Source organism: Chenopodium album, chromosome 17 (genome assembly GCF_948465745.1).
Source record: "Chenopodium album chromosome 17, dcCheAlbu1.1, whole genome shotgun sequence".
In the NCBI taxonomy this organism is placed as follows: Eukaryota; Viridiplantae; Streptophyta; class Magnoliopsida; order Caryophyllales; family Amaranthaceae; genus Chenopodium; species Chenopodium album.
Genome location: NC_137850.1, coordinates 26,066,331 through 26,077,585, shown reverse-complemented (window position 1 = coordinate 26,077,585; position 11,255 = coordinate 26,066,331). Strand labels below are relative to the sequence as shown.

The 11,255-nt window shown below is 36.3% G+C and overlaps 1 pseudogene; it reads left to right on the top strand.

Moving 5' to 3' along the window:
* Positions 1 to 1,439: 1,439 nt before the first annotated feature.
* On the top strand, positions 1,440 to 1,538 carry LOC145590316 (small nucleolar RNA R71; annotated as a pseudogene).
* The last annotated feature ends 9,717 nt before the right edge of the window (positions 1,539 to 11,255 follow it).

Below are 11,255 nucleotides of genomic sequence, written 5' to 3'. Positions count from 1 at the left end.
AGTACTTAGGCATGTCGGGAATTGGTTCGGTAGCGGGTGTAGAATCATGAACATCCTTAAAAGCTTCAAGGAACTTCCCAAATTGCTCATCCATTTTGAATCTCAAATATTTTTGGGGATATGGTAGATCGGAAAATCTCTCTATCTCACTCATCTTTTCACCAACACACTCTTCTCTTTTGTCAACCTCACAATAGATTTTCTTAGACTCAACCCTTTCCACTTCATTCTCCTTAGCACCACTCTCATCTCTTCCCTCTTTTGAACAAGAAACTCCCTCATCAAAATCATTTCCACCACTTGTGGCAATAGAGTACACGGGTTTCTTTGGTTCAACACCTTGGGAAGGCAAAGATGAAGGACTAGCAAAATCCTTAATAGTGCTTGCTAATTGAGTAATTTGAGTCTCAAGCATCTTATTGTGGGTCATCATCTCATTGAATTTCTTATCACTAACCGCCATATAGGTGTTAATGATCTTGGTTTGATTATCAATCAACTCTTCCAAGGTTGTCTTAGGAGAAGAAGGTTGTGAATAGGAATTTTCATTTTGAGTCTTTGGAACAAAACCGGGTGGGGGACCTCTTTGAGCATTGTTTTGAAAATTTCCCCTTCCTTGGTTGTTCCAATTACTCCTATTTTGATTTGAACCATAACCTTGATTATGGTTACCACCACCATGATTATGGTTTCCATTACCTTGGTTATGATTTACATAACCTTGGTTTTGATTACCATAATTATGATTTTGATTACCATAGTTTTGGCTTTGATTTTGGCTACTATAACCTTGGTTATGGTTACCACGAGAACCTTGATTCCCTTGGTTCCTATAACCACCATTATGATTATAGTTGTCAAAATTGCCTTGGTTTTGGTAATTCCTATTCCATTGGCCTTTTTGATTATCAAACCTTTGAACATTGTTGTTTGACACAAAATTAACATGTTCACACTCATTGTTGTCAAATTCATCAACACATTCATTAGGACAAACACTAGAGTCATGATCATACGATCCACATGCATCACAAAACAAGCAACCTAAAGGCATATTATGTGAAGAGGGAGGGGGTTGAGAGTTAGAAGGAGTACCTCTCCCCTTAAATTGGGAGGGAAGATTAGAAGCTTGAGAAGAGGTAGAAGTGCTCTCCAACTTAGCTTTGATTGTGGTGACCTCCTTTCCTAAGTTTGTCATTTGGGAGGAAAGGTTGTTGATTGCATTGAGATGGTCCACCGAATACAATGAAGATTGCTTGCTTGAAGAGTCTCTCTCCCCATCTTGCCAATCCCTATAATATGTCACCACGTCCTCAATGATGTCCTCAACTTCTTCTTCGGTTTTGTTCATGATAGGGCCCCCGGCCCCTCCATCAAGGCATGACTTGCCTTGGGGACTTAAACCGCCATAGAAGATTTGGATCACTTGGTATGTGGGGATTCCGTGGTGAGGGCACTCCCTTTGATACTCTTTGAATCTCTCCCATGCTTCATAAAGGCTTTCACTCGGCCTTTGCTTGAACCCTTGAATCAAGGCTCTTGCCTCTGCCGTCTTCTTTTGGGGATAGAAACGGGACAAGAAAGCCTTTGTAACATCATCCCAAGTTCTCAAGGAGTTGGGCTTCACCTCCTTGTCTAGCCACTCCAAAGATCTTCCTAATAGAGAGAAAGGGAACAATTTGAGGCGGATGAATTCTTGAGAGACCCCATTGACTTTGATAGTGTTGCAATATTTTTCAAATTCTTTCAAATGGTTCAATGGGCTCTCATTCTTAGCCCCACTATATTGCCTTCTCTCAATCAAGGTGATCATTGCCGGCCGGATTTCGAAGTCATTTGCCGGAGTAGTAGGTGGAGCTATTCCACTCTCAAACCTATATGCCCCGGGCACTCCAAGCTCCTTCAAGGCTATTCTAGGATTTTCACCCATTCCTTGTTCTTCTTGAATTTCTTCTTCACTTGAAGAGCTATAAGCCAAGGATCTATTATCCACTCTTCTTCTTGAAAGAGTCCTCTCAATTTCCGGATCCAGGGGAACAAGGGGACGATCGCGGGTTCTATGCATGCAAAACTCACACAAAAATGTTAGTAGCACGGCTACAAGTGTAGCCTAGAGAAACAAAATCTTTTTGTATTTTATCAAAATGAAATAGACTCAAAAACAACATACACTCAAGCACCATTCCCCGGCAACGGCGCCATTTTGATGGGACGGAGAACGGTAGGTCGTTGGGCTACCACCCCACCCTATCAAACAAAATTTGTAGCTTAACTAACCCCTATTTAGCGTAGTGGCAAGTCAAGGTCGAACCCAAGGGAATGGATATCAAGTGCACGATGTCTAAATCAAGCTATTTCGGAATCAAGAAGGGGTTTGAGGTAGAACTAAGGCTAAACTAGGTAATGCAAACTTGTATTAAATCAATCTAAGACACTAGGGCAATGGATCCACATGCAATCATAATGGAAACGGTAATTTGGGAGGTCAAACCGACTAAGTCAAGCGATATGAAGGAAAATCATCATGTATCCAAAAGAGCATTACTAAGGTGGTTCACCTAGAGGTCTAACTAGCGTCAACTACGCTAAACACTACCTAGGGAACGTCACAAAGCACCTCAATCGTGAAATTGCAAGTCTACTAATCAATGGTCCGTATCATAGCAAGCTTACAATGCAATCTAGTGTATTAATCAAAGATGGCCAAACCTCAATTAATCACACACATGCACATGAAATATCAACCAAATTTAATCATATCATCAACTCCATCAATTATCCCCAAATTACACTATTCCATCATTCATACATGCTTCACCATCTCCCTAGCTAGGAAACTACTCACTAGCCATAGGAATTAAGATCAAAACTACAACATTCATCAAATTCATCATCAGCATACTTGAAATCAAAGATTAAACCAACAATCAATCAAAATCAATCAAAATTCAATCAATAACCAAATCAATCATAAACAATATGAAAAACTAATGAAATCAACTAAAATCAAACTTGTATTGAAATCAAGAAGAAAATCCTTACAAAACTTTGATCCAAAGATCAAATACAATGAGAAATCCTTGAGCAATCACCAAAAATCATGAGTTTCTCTCTCTAGTTCTTGAGTTTCTCTCTCTAAAATTCTCCCAAAAACTACTATCAAATTCTATCCAAAACTAAAACTTCCTTCTAAAAAACTCCAAAAATAGGTAGAAATAACTATATATACAAGGAGGAGGTCGGTAATGACGCCCAAAAATAGACCCTCGTAAGTGCGGGCGCTCGAAGGAGTGTACCCAGGAATGTGCGCCCGCACACACCTGATGTGCGGCCGCACACGACAGATGTGCGGCCGCACACTCCTCAAGTGCGCCCGCACATAGCTGCAGCTTCCTCCTTTCTTCTTTGCCCTTGCTCACGAGGTGCACGCATCCTAGATGATGATGATGGAGGACAAGGTGGGCAGCAACTTCCTTGAATTTCTTGAAGAAAATGAGCCATGAGGAAGGTATAAACAAGACTTTGAAGCATGCTCCTTGAACCTCTCATTGACTTGAAACTTCTTGCACAAGCTTTAGGCATGAAAATCAATGGAAAACTATAGAAAGGAAGCCCGGGAATTCTTGGACAATCAATTACCACCTACAATCAAAGGATAAAAAGCAAGTAAAAGAGAAAAATAACAAGTAAACTAGAAAAAGACATGAAAAAGAGAAACTAACTACAAAAAGCATAAAATGAAGAAAACAAGAATAAAACTAAGGAAAACTAAAGAAAAGAGATATAAAATGAAATAAAAATCATCCAAAAAGGAACCAAATGAGTGCCAAAAATGTCACTCATCAGTCCGGAGCTTAAAATATATCCGTACAAACTTCATTTATAAGTGTGTTGAACCACTCGTTATATTAAGCCACAAACTTTTACAAATCGACTAGACTCTATGTTAGCTTGTTGAGGGTCAAAGACTAAACGAAAATAAGATAAAATTATCAAAGAATTTATAAGAAAGAAAAAGCATTACAATATTTGAATAAAATAATCACTCATTTTATGATTTACCAGCAAGTGTTAGAAAATCGTTTCAAGTTTCATAAGACCATAATGTTGTGCAACAATTTTCTTAATTAGATCCCAGGATTATCGTATTTTATCATAATATTTTTTATTCACAACCTGTATAAAATGATATGAAGTAAGAAGGAAGTTATTAGTCAAATATTAGTGTACATTTTGATAAAGTGTTTTAATTATGATTGTGTAAATTAAATTTTTGGATCAAATTCGCATTATGTTTCCTTATAGTGATTAATTATTTAATTATTACATTTTAATTATTGGTAACACACTTTTATAAGAGTGAAGTGGGGTCGATTGACTTCATTGCTTTCAACTTGACTTCGGTTATATTATTGTGTTTTGTTACTAATAAGATATCTATAATTTTAATTATAAGTTGTTAAAGTTCAAAACTTAGCCCCTCATGCTTTTTAGCCTAAAATCCGCTATTGTAAGTAATATAACTATATAATCTTATTATTAAATATTATGATACAATATATAAAATATATTTTAAATTAAAAAAAAAAAAAGTTATCTACAAATGTATTAAGAACTTACTTCCAGAGTAGGAGCAGCCAAAGACAATAATCGGATCATTTTGATCCAAGAAAGACTTTTTCACTATTTGAATTATTTTGGCGGAATCTACTAGGGCTTTCCATAAACTCGATGCTACAAAGTATAAAAGCCATTAACATTGATTATTAGAATTTAGAAGAATGCAGGTGATATTGATGTAGTAGATATTTTAGTTTGCGTAGTATTTTTTTGTTTTTCCGTCGTGAGAGTTAAAATTACATTAGATGACAACATTACCATATGATTCAAGAAATTTGGTAGGAATTTTGTAAAAAAAAAATTTATAAAATGAAATAGTGCAAGTTAATTTGTGAGGAGGTTCCCAAAAAAAGGTTACTTCGAGAGAAAAATTATAAAATTATACCTTAATGTGTAGTACTAGAGCATTAAACCTTGGGGCAACTTCATTGAGTATTCCAATTTGCTGCACCTTTAGAGATATTGGATTTTCTCCCTCGATACGAACTAACGTTAGGTTGTTTGATTTTGGGTCGACCCAATAGGTTCGATCGATAAAATACTTCTGACTAAACAGGATCGTACTCGCATTTCCGGTCCTGAAATGGCCAAGAGGTTGTAAGTAAAACAATTCATCAATGTAAGGCTTTGGGCGGACCTCTGACGCAAAGAGCCACTAGAAACCAAAATTTTAAGGCAAATGAGGTGTTTGAAGACATTATCGGACCTTCAACAAACAAATGTAACAAAAAGTATATAAGTTTTTTTTTTTTTTTACAAAACAAAAAGTATACAAGTACATGTATATCAATATTTTTATACTTCATACTTAAAGTGCAAATATGAAAAATAGCCAGAAACTTTTCAACTGAAGAAAAAAATGATGGTGAAAATATTGCGCTTAAATTAATAACACATATCATTACCGATCAAAAAAGTGGAAAACCAAAAAAATACAATTAGATCACAATTTGTGCGATATTTAGTACATAAAAAATAATCAATATTCAAAGCGACATAAATAAAAATACCATGATATCAATTTGTGATCATGTTAAACATACCTCACCACGGACTATAAGAACGTCGTCTCCATCTACAATCCCAAAGGTTAATGGAGTATATATGCCCTTGATATGACTAGCATATCGACCTTCGCAATTATAATTTTCTCTGGTTGAAGGTCGACCTTTGCAGCTTAGTCGACGTACACATGCTCTAAGTTGTGATTCACCCGGAAAGTGTAGTTGAAACCAGCGTCCCCGAAGTTCAATTGGGTAGGACACAACTTGTTCGTATGCAACCTTACAAACGCACCCTTACCGTACACAAGGGAATTTCAAACCATGGTTGCATACGAACAAGTGGTGTCCTATCTAGCATCATATTGAGCTAGGGTGGCACATTGTGATGTCCTATGTGCTGCTCTTCCACAATCGGTTGTTCAGTAGGTGGATCGACCCAATCAAGAAGGCCAAAAGGTCAAACTCTTGTATATGACTATCGGCGACACCTCCATCATTATTAGCCTAGTTGCTCTCCACTACAGCTTTCCCGGCAATCGGAACTGGCTGTTGTTGAAGCCCTTCAATATCAGCCATAATTCTCTTTGTACTTCGACTATGGGTGCGGGTAGGAGTCTTCTTAAGCAAGGTACTTAGTTCACATACCCCTTAGAAATTATGGACTGTCCAATTACGAAAGTTTTGACGGCGGAAGATATTGGATGACGATGAGCAACCAACAACTTCAGATCGGTTTTTGGGATTAGTAGGTGGATGCATTGAAGAAGAGAGGAGGGTGTTGTTTTAGGGGGAGTAATTGTAAATAACTTGGTTAAATAGGAGCGATGATGTGCTGATGTCTTTAATATAGCCTCCCCTCAATGAATTCGCCTTAATTGACTAGTGAGATTTGCACATAATATTATCTTTGTTGGTTGTATATTTATTTCTTATAGTCAACCCATTTAATTCAATGGGCGTATTGTGTGATTAATTTTGAGTTTCATGAAATGAATAAAGCAATTACATAGTTTATATTCACGTCGTAATTTTAAAATAGAATAATATAAGGTTAATATATTCATATTATCATAAAGAAATACAAATATAAAATACTCATCCCAAGCCTAATACAAACTGATATATATCTTATCATTAAAAAAAAAAAAAAAAATCCAACCAACTAGTATAAATACAAAATTATAATAAGTTCAATATATAGTAAGGTTTTTTTTTTTTTTTTGGTAAGGAGAGGGCCCTACCCAATTTAGATGCATGCCCAAAATTTTTCATTAATGAATGTAGATTGTGTTTAAAGTAGTAGTAGTAGCATGTTTCATATTCTGTGTTACTTATATTTTGCATGAAGCCTTGAACCAAACAAGATTGCTTGAAGCCTTGAATCAAACAAGATGGAATAATGAATGTGCATGTTCCAATATAAATACTCGCATTTACTACATGTTCCCCCAAAAACGCAAGTACATCAAACTTGCTACAAGTAATTTGATGTGATTTGATGTGATATGTTGAACACATTTACTACTTACTAGCATTCATCAGCCCCATAAACATCGGCAAACGCTTTAGAAATAAATCGGATATAAAATAGTGCATATGACAGATGGGTGTGTATTAACTTCAATTGACGATAAATTGGGTATCATGTATTTGTTACTTTGATAAATCGTATCATTCATCCTAATTAATTACTATATTGTCAATGATACAAGTTACATATAAATATAAATGCAGTTTACTACAGTATATTAATATATGTACAGTTGTACACATTCCCCTTCAAGGTATATAAACTAATCCTCGCTCCCACGTTAAGGCATTTATGGTATGCAAAATTTGGATATGAATAATATATGTATATTTGTTAATAGGCAAAATTAGCCTCAATAACACAAACTTTTAATAAGGTGCATATAGCAGCATGACTTTGACTAATAGCCTTAACAACACCAACTTCATCATTAGGTGCACAAAATATCATAAATAAAACCTAAGACCGGATATTTCATCGAATATTAATATTTTATTTACATTTTGCAAATTTTGATATCATATTTAGTCCTCAAGGTCCAAATTGACCCAAGACCTTAATCGAGACATTTTTATAACACGCAAATCGATTTTTTTTTGTAATTTTTTTTGCTAAATTTGATCTCAAATTTGACTAAACTGACCTCCAAAATATCGTTCGATAATTTTTTCCCACATAAAAATCAAGGCACGCTATATTAGACGTTTTTTTTTTATAATAATATAATATTGGATACCATGTCTTTGGCATTTTTTTTTGGTATCAAGCTTCATTTATGATATTTTGTGCACCTAATAAAGAAGTTTGTGTTGTTATAGCTACTAGTTAAAGTTTATGCTGCTACTTGCACCTTGTTAAAAGTTCGTGATGTTGAGGCCAATTTCACCTTGTTAATATGGTCGGGTTCCCAGTATTTGCAAAACATCGTTAAATATACAAACCCCGGATTGCATATAATTTTAGCAACGTATATTGATTTATATAATTATATCACCATTAATAACAAGTCATCCACTCTTCCTGTAAGTAAATAACTACATCTATTACAATTTTTTCCTTCGAATATAGGATATGATGTATATAGTTTCCTATATTCTGAACATCCTTAACAATACAAAAAAAACTTATGTATGTTATGTGTTGTTAGTTGTTTTATTTGATTGGCAAAAAACTAGTACATTTGTCTCCTTTTTCTAATTTTTTATATGGATTTATGCTTTTTATCTACACATATTGAAATATTGATGTATGAAATCTAACAATCTGATTGGAAAAAACTTAGAGATTCAGTCTTCCGTATCATGCTAACATCATTAACGTTAATTGATTTTAGGAGTTAGTAGCCATTATAAATTTAGGCTGCATTATTATCGATCTTCCATTCCCCCATTCCATTTATTATTATATGATTTTGATCATCACTTAAACATAATTTTCCAGCATTATATATTATTGGATATTCAGTTGAAATCAATAAAATAATATTTAGAGATTAGCATTGCATGTGAAGCAATATGTACATATATAATTATATAAGTAGTACGGAGTATAATGATATATAAACACATATACACATATGTATAAATTAAATTAACAACTAGAACAAGAAATATTAAATAGAGTATATTCAAAATAGTAATAACAAACAATGAAACTACAGCCGTATAATATTTCATTGAAGGGTACTAGTAGTTATTACTCCCCCTATCCCATAATGCTTTGCACATTAGGGTGGACACGTAGTTTAAAAAAACTATAAGTGGGTCTATTTAAAACATTTGTTTATTGTATAGAAGATTCTCTTTTGTATTTTTATATTGTAAGAAAACAACAAGTGGGGTAAGAGTAGGGTAAGTGAGGAGAGAGAAAATGTGGGAAAATATTATTTTATTAGTGGTCCCATTCTATTTTTATGAATGTGACAAGTATTGTGGGATGGACGAAAATAAAAATTATGTCAAGTATTATAGGACGGAGGAAGTACCTACTAGTAGGGTCTATTTTTTGATTGGTAATTGATTAATGAGTAATTGACTAATTGTTCTCACTTTCAGGGAGACCATTAACAAGATTAACCACAAAAAAATATGTTAATTGTACTCCCTCCATTTTTTTTTATTTGTATCACTTTGGATTGCACAAAGATTTAGGAGAGTAATATAATATTATGAATGGGTGAATAAATTATCATAGTAAAAGTAAGATAAGGGCCATGAAAGAGAAAGTATGTGAGAGAGGATTAATATTTTTATTATTTTAGTAGGGACCGTGGGAGAGAGAAAAATGATAAAATAAGTTGAGTGGGGTTTAAAGTAAGATAGAGACATGATAAAATATAGTATAAAGTTACCAAATATAGAAGTTATTTCGGGGTTTTTTGGAATCCCTTGGGATACCGGTCGAGCTCTTCGGATGGGATGGCTTGGACACCTGCAAAACATGAATATTCCGATGTCGGAATATTCGCCTCCAAAGGTTAAGTTAGTAACCGGAATTCGGAAAGCTAGAGAGAGAAAGTAGAGAGAAGTTGGAGCTTTTAATGCTCTTTTCAAGGTTAGGTCACAATCCACCCCTCCCATCATAAATGATTGGGGTATTTATAAGGGTGGGAATTTGTGCCCCTTTAGGGTTAGTGACCTTGGAAATTGTGCTCTGATTGGCTGCGCAATCAGTGAAGGACACGTGTCCCTCTGAGGCGCCGTTTTTGCGGCATTCAAGGATTTTGGGCCTCCTGATGTCAGGAGGCCTTTACTCTCTTTTTCAGGTGCTCTTATGTTTGACACGTGTCATTTTCCTATAGGGACACGTGTTGCCTCTTGATTGGGCCACGTGTCGTTATGGGATTGGACCACGTAATTGCGATATTTTTTACCCTAAACATTTGCCCCTCAGAGGGGGTGACTCGTTCTTTATGGACCGCCTCTTCTGATCTCACTCGTCCGAGTACTTAGGCGTTTTGAGCGTTTAAGGATGCTTGCAGAGGTCGGACAGGGCCTTCTGTCCATCCGATCGGGTTAGATGCCTTGTACGACTCGCCTGACATCTTCAAGGGACTTTGTCTGATTGTCAGGCGGACGGGGGTGGGCCGAATGGGCTTTTGACGAGCGACCAACTGTTCTCCATTATTTCGATAAAATGGTTCAACTCCCGAGGCACGTGCTGAATTTGACGGACAATTATGACGTCCATTCGAATTCTGTCTTAAATGACCTGACACCCGTTCATATTCCGTCTTGATTGACGGGGCGGTTTTTTAACCGTTTGACTTATAGGTTAAAATTCTTTGAATGTTAACCATTTGGTATTCATTAGGCGAGAACGACGATTTTACCATTTTACCCCCATAAATTTTGCCTATAAATAGCGAGGGTTTGACCTCATTTCTTTATTTTGCATTTTTAACTTTCTATAGAGAAGTTAGAGCTTCTAGTGAGAGAAAGTTACTTTTGCTTCGAATCTTCAAGAGCTCAGCTCCACACCCGAGTTTTCCGACCAAGTGTTCGAGTTTTCCGGTCAACCTACATCCAAGAACTTTAAAGTCTTCCATCTTTCTACTAGGACGAAGGTAACCGAATACTTTCCTTTTCTTTCTTGATTTTTATATACTTGTTTAATTTTCTCGAACACATTGGCTCAACACTCGGCCTCGTCCGTTTCTCGTTATGAGGCCGTTTGTTCACCTGGGAATGAGGAATCTAGAGTGGACGGGGACGAGTCCTCGTCTTTGTGGAGTGGGTCCATTTCTAGTGCGTACCAACTCACCCCCACCTATTCTTCTATGTCCCTGCAGCCGAACATGGTGCATACGAGGCATACGCACGACCTTCTTGCTGCAAGAAATCCGGATGGCAGCCTAGTCCAACCCTTGGCCTCTTGTGATCCGAATAATACGGACGTGGAGACCACAATCTCAAACACAAACACAAATACATCCACCACTGTTGGTGGCAGTGAATGCTCGGCGGTCGAAGTGACCGCCTCTTTTGAGGAGCGCCAGAATCAGCGAGGCACTTCTACATCTGGTGGAGCCCGAGTGTATCTCGCGCTTTATTTTCCAGCTCGATCTTAGGGCCGGACGGGTTGCCAACTTCTTTTCCCCG